This window comes from Bos taurus, chromosome 24 (assembly GCF_002263795.3).
Source record: "Bos taurus isolate L1 Dominette 01449 registration number 42190680 breed Hereford chromosome 24, ARS-UCD2.0, whole genome shotgun sequence".
Lineage (NCBI taxonomy): Eukaryota > Metazoa > Chordata > Mammalia > Artiodactyla > Bovidae > Bos > Bos taurus.
The window spans coordinates 21,488,441-21,498,210 of record NC_037351.1 but is presented as its reverse complement, the minus strand read 5'-3'; the positions used below and the strand labels follow the sequence as shown (position 1 = coordinate 21,498,210).

Genomic DNA, 9,770 nt, shown 5'->3' with positions numbered 1-9,770 from the left:
GCGGGGAGGACCGCGCCCAAGCGGCCTGCGCGGGTGGCCCTGCGGCCCCGGCCCGCCGCGCTGAGGCGGCCCCGAGCTAGCGGCAGCGGCGGCGGCATGCGGGGCCGCCCGGAGTAGCGCGCCGAGCCCGCGAGGCCCGGCGCGGAGGCGGGGGCGGGCGCGGCGGAGGCGGGGCCCGCGCCGGGCCCGCCCGCTCGCCGGGGGAGCCGCCGGCAGTGGCCGAGAAGGCGGCGCGGCGGACGGCGGCCCGAGAGTAGCGCCCGCGCTGCGGCCCGCGGGACCGCGCCGCGACCGCCGGGGCCGGCCTCGAGGAGCGCCCGCTGCCGCCGCCGCCGCGCGCGGAGCGAGGTGAGTGTCCGCTCGCGCCCGGGCCGTCCCGGAGCCGCGGCCGCTGGCTCGGGGCGGGAGGAGGCGGAGAGGCCCGGCCGCGTCCGCGTCTCCCGTCCCTTTGTGGCCGGCGCGGCCGTGGCCGGGGCGCGGGCGCGCGAGGCGCGGGGTCCGGGTCGGGGACTCGGGGGCTGCTGGACACGCGGCGTCTCTGGTTGGCAGCTGCGGCGAGCCTCGAGTTTCCGTCCTAGTTTGACATTGAGTTGGGACCGTTTTTCTTTAGAAGACGGAAGTTTGTTTTATTGACCAAAAAATACAGCTAAATATGGCTCCTGGTTCGGTCCGGCGGTGTGGTACTTGGAGCCGCTGTGCCAGGCTGACCCTCGCCGGGCCCGCGCGACGGAGGAGGGGAGGACACGCGGGCGGCCGGAGGTGGGGGCTTCCCGGCCCTCTGCCCGCGAAGAGGACCCGGCCCAATTAGCAAATGTCTGTGGATGGGAAGTAGCGGGCTTTAGATAATGTGGCAGCGCTTCCTGGAAGAATGAATGAATGAAATGTCATTTACTCATCCATAATCAATACAATGCCCATTTAAAGATTTGCCAGGAATTGTGATGATTTGCAGTGTCATTGCCTCTCTTACCTGGTCAACCTTGCCACGTGAAGGTCCCCCCTCCTTCGAACTTATGACCTTGGCCTCATTCACAGAGCCACTCAGCTAACCAAGCGGACTTGACATTTTTTGGCAAGTGTGGGCAATGGTCAAAGTAATCTTTGTGATTGTGAAGTGTTTCTGGAGGGCAGAGACGATACTTTATGGTTAATACAATGACCTGTAACAATTCTTGTCAAGAACCCTGAGAGGCTGGAGGTGGGGTTGGGGTGGGGGGTATTTTGTCCTCCTTTCACAAATGAAGGAAGTTAAGGCCCTGAGACATTGTAACTTTCCAGGTCACAAGCTAAAGCAGGAGAGCTGGAATTCACACCTAGGTCTTATTAATCCAGGGCTCTTGACATCACATCTGTGTCTAGACCTAGATTGGCCATTATGGTAGCCACTAACCACATGTGGCTATTTAAATTAATTAAAATTGAAGTTTTGAAAAGTCACTAGCCACGTGACAAGTGTTCGGCAGCCACATGTAACCAGTGGCTACTGTTGAACTTGTCTAAGACCATATATCCATTTGTTCATTCAGTAAATATTTATTGAGTGCTATCCATGTATAAGGCACAGTTTTAAGTCCTGGGTATACTGTGGTGAATAAGAGGCAAAATGTCCTTGGCTTTACGGAGCTTGCATTTTACATGATAGTTTGAGGGATGCTTTCTGTGGTACCTTCACTGCTTTGCTAATTCGATGTGGTTTGTGATCCAGCAGCATCTCTGTCCTCTGAGAGTTTGGAAGAAATGCCGAATCTCAGGTCACAAACCACGTCAGCTGAATGAGTTTGTTAAAGTGATTTAGCAGGTCACAGGTGATACAGATATCAGATCTCAAGTGATTTGATTTCACATTGAAGGCCTTATTCAGAACACCAGTGATAACTGGGTTTAGCAAATGTCCTGATGGATTGTTCGGTAGGACTCTGAAGCCAACTTTGAAAGGCCTGGAAATACTCATCATTTACGCAGATACTTGTTAAATGCCTGGCTTCTGCAGTAGAGAGTCAGCTTGTATGGGAGCAGAGAGGGTGTCTTCCGTTTCTGTGTCTTTTCCAGCCGTGTATTCCCAAAAACTTTACAGTGCCTGGTAAACAGTAGACACTCAATAAATGCTTGTTGTGTATATTAATGAGCCTATTCTGAAGTCAAAACTAGTTAATTCCAAGCAGTTTCAGGCCAAGTAATTTTCAGGGCATCAGGTAAGAGCATAGCACCAGAAGCAAAATGAAGGTAGATCTACATGTAGCTTTTCAGCTCTAAGCCCCTAGCTACCCTGACCTAAGTTTCATTTCCTGGTTCCCTTGTGTGCCCCATCTCTTTCTCTTTTTAATAATATAAAATAATATTTATAAATCTGGGTCTTCATTGTTTGTTAATACCATATATATATGTGCTCGTGTGTGTGTGTGTGTATATATATATTTGTATCTTTTGTTTTTAAACTAAATTCCAGACTGTATTTGGATTTCGCCAATTTTTCCATTAGTGCCCTCTTTCCATTCCAGGCTCCAGTCCACGGCACCACATTGCATTTAAAGTCATGGCTCCTCAGTCTTTGGTCGGTGGCAGTTTCTCAGCTTTTGTTCTGTGTAACCTTGGTAGCTTTGAGGAGTACTGTCCTGGCTGTCTTCAGTGGACAGCTTTCCATGGACCAGATAGGATCATCAGTTCTGGGCAAAGCATCTCATATTCAGGAGAGTAAGGCCATGACAGGAATAGCTCTTACTTGTTTGTTTATGTAATATATGAATCTGTTATGCTTCTGTAACAACTTGTAACTGTAGTACTCGGTTTTCAGTAGCAGATTTTTGGGATAGGTTCTTATTTGGTTGAGATTGAAAAGAGTGTTAACAACATTCCAAATGTGAACCCCTGTTTTAAAATATACTGTTTTTATTTTTATGGTGGGTTGAGAACTGGGCTGAGGTGGAGCAAGGAAAAAGGAAGGATGAACTAAAAGAGGTAGGCTGTCAGAGAGGGACCAAGCTGCACAGAGTGACAGACAGTGGAGGAAAGAAGACAGGCAGCTGCGCAGAAGAGGACAAGGAGCGAGTACCGACTGTTGGTTCATTGACTTGGTTAATGTGTGCTGGGCAGTTCCTGCGTATCAGATCCAGTGCCGCTAGGTACTCACCATGACTGGGGTGAGACAGCATTAGATGAACGTGCAGGGAAATACATGATAATTACAACTTGTGCAGGGTGCTAAAAAGAAAAGGTGAAGGGTGTTGGAGAGACTGGGGCAGGGGGGCTGCTGCCTTTGGTTGGCTGGGTTGGTGAAGAAGTCTTCTTTTGGTATGTGACATTTGCATTCCTTGCTCTGGCTTTTGGGGGCCTTCTACTGTTACCCCACACTGCTTAGTCCATCTTTTGTGTTATTTCACAACACACACATGTCCCTTTCTTCATAGGTGCTTATTTTTAGCTTGGCGTCTTTATATGTGATTTCTTTTACCCAGAATGTCCCCCTGTCCACTTCCACTTGTGGAAGTGCTGTCTCTTGTTCAAGGCTTTGCTGAAATCCCATCTCCTTTATGAAGTCTTTCACTGTTGATTTATGCCTATGTTCGTCTCGCTACTTGAGTGTATGATGCTTGAGGGTAGGCATAATGTTTTACATTTATAACTATGCATCCTCAGTCGACCACAAAGCCAAGGTTGATAAGGGGTTGTTACAAAGGTGGACCTATTCTGAAGTGTTGACATTTGGGTAATGAATCTTAGAGCAGTGAGTGAAGGTCCAGTTTTGGGCTTTTTAAATTAAACTGTTTTTGTGGAGCATAATTGCAGATCCACATGCATTTACAAGGAATAATCTAGAAAGATCCCATGTACCCTTTACCCAGTTGCTTCCAGTGGTATCATGTAAAACTGTAGTGCAGTATCAGACACTATGACGGTGTCATCAATGCAGTCAAGATAGAGAACATTTCCAACACCGCATGCTTTCTGCATGTTGTTCTTTTATAACCATACCCTCTTCCCTCCTGTTCTATCCACTCCTTAAGGCCTGGCAATCACTCATCTGTTCTCCATTCTATAATTTTGTCATTTCAAAAATGTTTTATACATGGAATCATATAATAAGTACCTTTTGGAATTCACGTCTCCGCCCTCCCCCCCAGCATAATTCTCTGGAGACTAAGAGAAGTGCTGTGTATATCAATAGTTGCTTCCTTTTTATTGCTGAGTAGTATTTCATAATATGGATGTACTTTTATGGTTCCTATAACCATTTTCCTGTTGAAGGGCATCTGGTTGCTTCCAGTTTTGGCTGTTGTGACACTGTTGGTTGAAAAGGCAACATTTTCTTCCATGGAATTGTTTTTGTATCTGTAAAAAAAAATCAGTTGAGTATATGTGTATGAGTCTGTTTCTAGGTTCTTGATTCTGTTCTATTGATCTATGTGTCTATCCCTCCTCCAATGTTATAGTCTTGGTTACTGTGGGATATAAGAAGTCTTAAGTGGGTGTGGAATGATTCCTCCCACTTCAGTCTTCTTTTTCAAAATTGTATTAGCTTTTCATTCCTTTGCCTATCCATATAAGTTGTAGAATAATCTTGTTTATATTTACAAAAAAGTCTTATTGGAATTTTGATAGGAGTTTCGTTAGACCTGTATATCATTTGGGGGAAAATTGATGTCTTACTATGTTGTCTCTTCTAATCTATGAACATGGTATGTCTCTCCATTTATTTAGGTCCTTGATATCTTTAATCAGCATTGTGTAGTTTTATCATACAAGTCTATGTTTTGTTAAATTTTGTTGGGTTTTTGTTAGACTTATGTATAAGTGTTTGTATTTTGAGCAACTGCTGTTTAAAATTTTTCGGGATCCATGTGTTCATTGCTAGTATAGAGAAATATTATTATAACTTTCTTATGTTGATCTTGTATGCTACAGTCTTGCTGAACCCGTTTATTAGTTCAGGAGTTTTTTGGTAGATTCCTTGAGATTTTCTAAATAGACAACCTTGTCATGTCTACATAGGGACAGTTTTATTTTTTCCTTTTCCATCTATATGCTATTTATTTCCTCTTCTTATTGATACTGGCTAAAACTTCCAGTACTGTGTTTAAGAAGAATAGTAAGAGAAGACCTTTTTGCCTTGTCCCTGATCTTAGGGAGAAAGCATTCAGTCTTTCACTATGTTTTGGGTCAGTCTCAGGCAGTCCGTAGTGACGCCATTGGCTAGAAATGACCGAGGGCATTCACCTGGGCCTCTGGTGAGCCCCCACCCAGACTTTCCCCCTTTTGGAGCCAGTGTTGTGTCTGGACTGGCCCTGGTGGTTCTTACCATGATTGTAAGATACACCTCAGTGAGAACCATCAGGGAACTTGGAACAGAAGAGGTTTATTACTTACAGGACCTGGAGGAGGGTGCATGGCACGCCTGAGGCCTCACAGTGGGATTGTGGGTAGAGAGTGCTGATTGGGCTTCTGCTTTCATTGTGGCTGATGGTGAGGTTCCTGGGATTTTGTGGCTTCTCTGTTGGTGAATGTAAAATGTAAGAGCAAGAATTAGGACGCAGGAAGGGAAAAGCAAACCATCAAATGGTCAGTTATCTAATCTACAGAGCTCTCGGAAAAAACCAAAAAACCGAATTTTATGGGTGAGGTGGCCTGACTCTATCTTGTATATCCAGCAGTGTGTTTATTCAAGATGGATGTCTTCGGATGCCTGGGCAAGCAGAAGCTTAATGCTAGGCATTTATATTGTATAACCAAAAAAGCTGACTGTTGGGCATTTATGCTACACACTATTAAGTTTAGTGTTAACTGTAGGGTTTTTGTAGATGCTCTTCACCACGTTGAGGAAGTTCCCTTTTATTCCTGTCTTTCTGAGAGTTTTTATCATGAATGGGTGTTGAATTTCGTTAAGTGCTTTTTGTGCATTGATTTTTATGGTCATGTAGTTTTTCTTCTTTAGCCTATTGATATGATGGATTATTTTGATTGATTTTTAATTGAGCCAGCCTTGCATTCCTGGGATAAATCCCACTTGGTTTTTTATCTCTTTTATATGTTGTTGAATTTTAATTACTAATAATTTGTAAAGGACTTTCTGGATTTATGTTCATGGGGGCTTTTAGCACTATACATTTTCCTCTAAGCACTGATTTAGTTGTGTCTCATGAATTTTATGTTGTGTTTTTATTTTCTTTCAGTTTAATATATGTATTTATTTCCCTTGAAACTTCTTTGACCCATGGATTGTTTAGAAGTGTGTGGTTTAGCTTCCCAGTGTTTGGAGATCTTACTGTTATCTTTCTGGTTTTGGCTTCTGCTTTGATCCTGTTGTGGTTGGAGAACAAACTCTGTATGTTTCAGTTCTTTTAAATTTGTTTTGGCTTGTTTTATGACTCAAAGTGTGCTCCATCTTGGTATATGTTCTGTGGACACCTGACTAGAATGTTTTTTCTGCCGTTGGAGTGTTTTATAAATGTTCATTAGATAATGTTGGTTGATGGTGTTGAGTTCTTCTGTACCTTCCTGCTTAAGTGTTCTGTCAACTCTTGAGAGCGGGGTATTGAAGTCTCCAACTGTATTTTTGGATTTGTCTGTTTCTTTTTTATTTTTTAATGTTGACTGTTTTTAAAGTGTTTATTGAATTTGTTGCAATATTGCTTCCCTTTTATGTTTCGGTCTTTTGGCCCCGAGGTATGTGGGATCTTTGCTGTCTTACCAAGGGTTGAACCTGCACCCTCTGCATTGGAAGGTAGAGTCTTAACTGTTGGACTGCCAGGGAAGTCCCCTGTCTGTTTCTCCTTTTAGGTTACATCCGTTTTTAGCTTTACGTATTCTTCAGTTCTCTGGTGCATACACATTTAGGGTGGCTGTGTTTCCTTGGTGGCTTTACCTTTTCTGTCACTGCATGATGTCCTTCTCTGTCTCTGGTAATTCTCTTTGCTCTGAATTCTACTTTGATATTAACATAGCCACTACTTTTCTTTTTTCTTCTTTGATTGCTTTTCCTTTATTGTTTGGATGATATATCCTTTTCCATTCTTTTACTTTCAACCTGCCTAAACTGTTTTGTTTGAACTGTGTCCTGTAGACAGCATATATATAGTAGGGTTGTTTTTCTTTAATTGATTTTAGCAATCTTTGTCTTTTTCATTGAGGCATTTAGACCATTTACATTGAATGTAATTATTGATGTTAGAACTTAAGTCTGACGTTTAACTTTTTGTTTATTCCCTCCATTTTTTTGTTTCTCTGAATATTGCCCCCCTCCTCCTCTGCCCTCAGCTTCCTGTGGATTACTTGAGTTTTTGTTTTTTGTTTTTGTAGAATTCCATTTTAATTTATAGATACTGTTTTTTGTGGAGAAGGAAATGGCAACCCACTCCAGTATTCTTGCCTAGAAAATGCCATAGACAGAGGAGCCTGGTCGGCTATAGTTCATGGAGTCATAAAGAGTCAGACTCAACTGAACACATACACACACATACATACTGTTTTTTTGAGTGTATTTCTTTGTATGGGTTTTTTTAATTAAAAATATTTTTACTGGTATACTTCTTCTAAGTATTACATTATATATATGTAGCTAATTGCTGTCTACCGGCGTCATCATTTTATCAGAACCCTTGCTTCCCTGTGCATCGCTTAATCCTCACTCATTTTAATACGATTGTATGTATTTCTTCTAAAACATTTATAAGCACCCTAGACACTGTTATAGTTTTTGCTTTCACAAACATAAACGAGTAAACTCAAGGGCAGAAGGGAAGCCTCTTTTTCTATATTTTTGCGTATTGTGTTTTCTCCTGATGTCTCAAGATTCCTTCCCTTATTATTTCTTTTTTAAGAACTTCTTTAGCCTTTCTTAAGGGTATGTCTGCTGGTGACAGACTTTCTTAGTTTTTCTTCATTTGAGAATGACTCAATTTTGCTCTTCATTCCTGAAGGATATTTTCTTTGAGTATAGGACTGTGTGTTGTTGTGTTTTTTTCCTTTTAATTTTTATTTATTTATTTTTGGCTGTGCTGGGTCTCCGTTGCTGTGTGGACTTTTCTCTAGTTGCAGAGGTCGGGACTATTCTCTAGTTACGGTGCACGGGCTTCTCATTGTGGTGTCTCCTCTTGGTTGCAGAGCATGGCTTCTAGGTGGAGAAGGCAATGGCACTCCACTCCAGTACTCTTGCCTGGAAAATCCCATGGACAGAGGAGCCTGGTAGACTGCAGTCCATGGGGTCGCGAAGAGTCAGACACGACTGAGTGACTTCACTTTGCCTTTTCACTTTCATACATTGGAGAAGGCAATGGCAACCCACTCCAATGTTCTTGCCTGGAGAATCCCGGGGACGGGGGAGCCTGGTGGGCTGCCGTCTATGGGGTCGCACAGAGTTGGACACGACTGAAGCGACTCAGCAGCAGCAGCATGGCCTCTAGGGCATGCAGGCTTCAGTGGTTGTGGCACATGGGCTCAGTAGTTTGGCTTCTTTGCTCTAGAGCACAGGCTCAATAGTTGTGGCACACGGGCTTAGTTGCTCCACAGCATGTGGGATCTTCCCGGATCAGGGATGGAACCTGTGACTCCTGCGTTGGCAGGTGGATTCTTTACCACTGAGCCACCAGGGAAGCCCAGGATTCTGTGTTGGTCTTTTCTTTCAGCACTTAAAAACTGTTGTACCATTTACCTCTGGCCTCTATGGTTTCTTCCTTCCTTGTTTCCTAAATTACAGCCTTGTTTGTTCTACTCTTTTCTTGCTTTTGTTTTGTTTGGCCGTGCCGTGCCGCATGGGATCCTAGCTCCCTGACCAGGGATCAAACCCATGCCCCCTGCACTTGGAGTCTTAACCACCGGACCACCAGGGAAGTTGTATGGCGTCCACGGTTTTTAATGAGAAACCTGGTGTTTGCAGGTTTTTCCTCTGTATTTAAGTTATCATTTATCTCTCACCATCCTCAGGACTTTTTCTTTACTTCTAGTTTTCAGCTTAATTGCAGTAAATATTGGTTTGAATTCCTTTGGGTTTATCCTGTTTGCATTCACTCAACTCCCTGAACCTGTAAGTTTATGTCTTTTGCCAAATTCGGTAAGTTTTTGCTATTATTTCTTTTCTTTTTAAAAAAATTATTAATTAATTTATTTGGCTGTACCAGGTCTTAGTTGCAGCTCTTGGGGTCTTACATCTTGATTGCAGCATGCAGGATTTTTTTTTTTTTTTTTTTAGTTGTGGCATGTGGGATCTAGTTCCCTGACCAGGGATTGAAACCAGGCCCCCTGCATTGGGAGCTCAGAGTTTTAGCCACTGGACCACGAGGAAAGTCCCACCATTATTTGAGTACTTTTTCAGTCCACTCTCTTCTCTGTCTTCTCAACTCTTAATTACTTAGATGTTAGATCTTTTCTTATGGTCCCACAGGTTCCTAAGGCTGGCAGTTCTTTTCTAGTTTCTTTCCGCTGTTCAGATTGAGTAATATCTATTGCTGTGTCTTCCAGTTTTGTCCCTTCCATTCTGCTATTGAGTTCATCAACTTTTTATTGCAGTATTTCTCAGCTCTGAAATTTCCATTTTGTTCTTGTATCTCCTCTTTCTTTGTTGAGGTTATTTATTTATTTTAAATTTCAAGCATGCTTGAAATTTCTCGTTGAAGCATTTCTGTCATAGCTGCATTATAATCATTCTGAGATAATCCTGCTATCTCTGTCATTTTAGTGTTGGTGTCTGCTGATGTCTTTTTCATTTAGTTTGAGTCCTCCTGGCTTTTGGTATTGCGAGTGATTTTTTTTTTTTTTAATTAAAACCTGGAAATTTTCACAAT

The 9,770-nt window shown here is 43.1% G+C and overlaps 1 protein-coding gene across 9 annotated transcripts in view; it reads left to right on the top strand.

The window, feature by feature from the left end:
• The first annotated feature begins 214 nt into the window (after nucleotides 1-214).
• Nucleotides 215-9,770, top strand: part of GALNT1 (polypeptide N-acetylgalactosaminyltransferase 1) — a 123,287-nt gene continuing 113,731 nt past the window's right edge. For all 9 annotated transcript variants that reach the window (XM_059880752.1, XM_059880753.1, XM_059880759.1 and 6 more), the window contains exon 1: nucleotides 215-348. The gene's annotated coding sequence lies outside the window, so the exon portion shown is untranslated. The remainder of the gene's footprint in view (nucleotides 349-9,770) is intronic.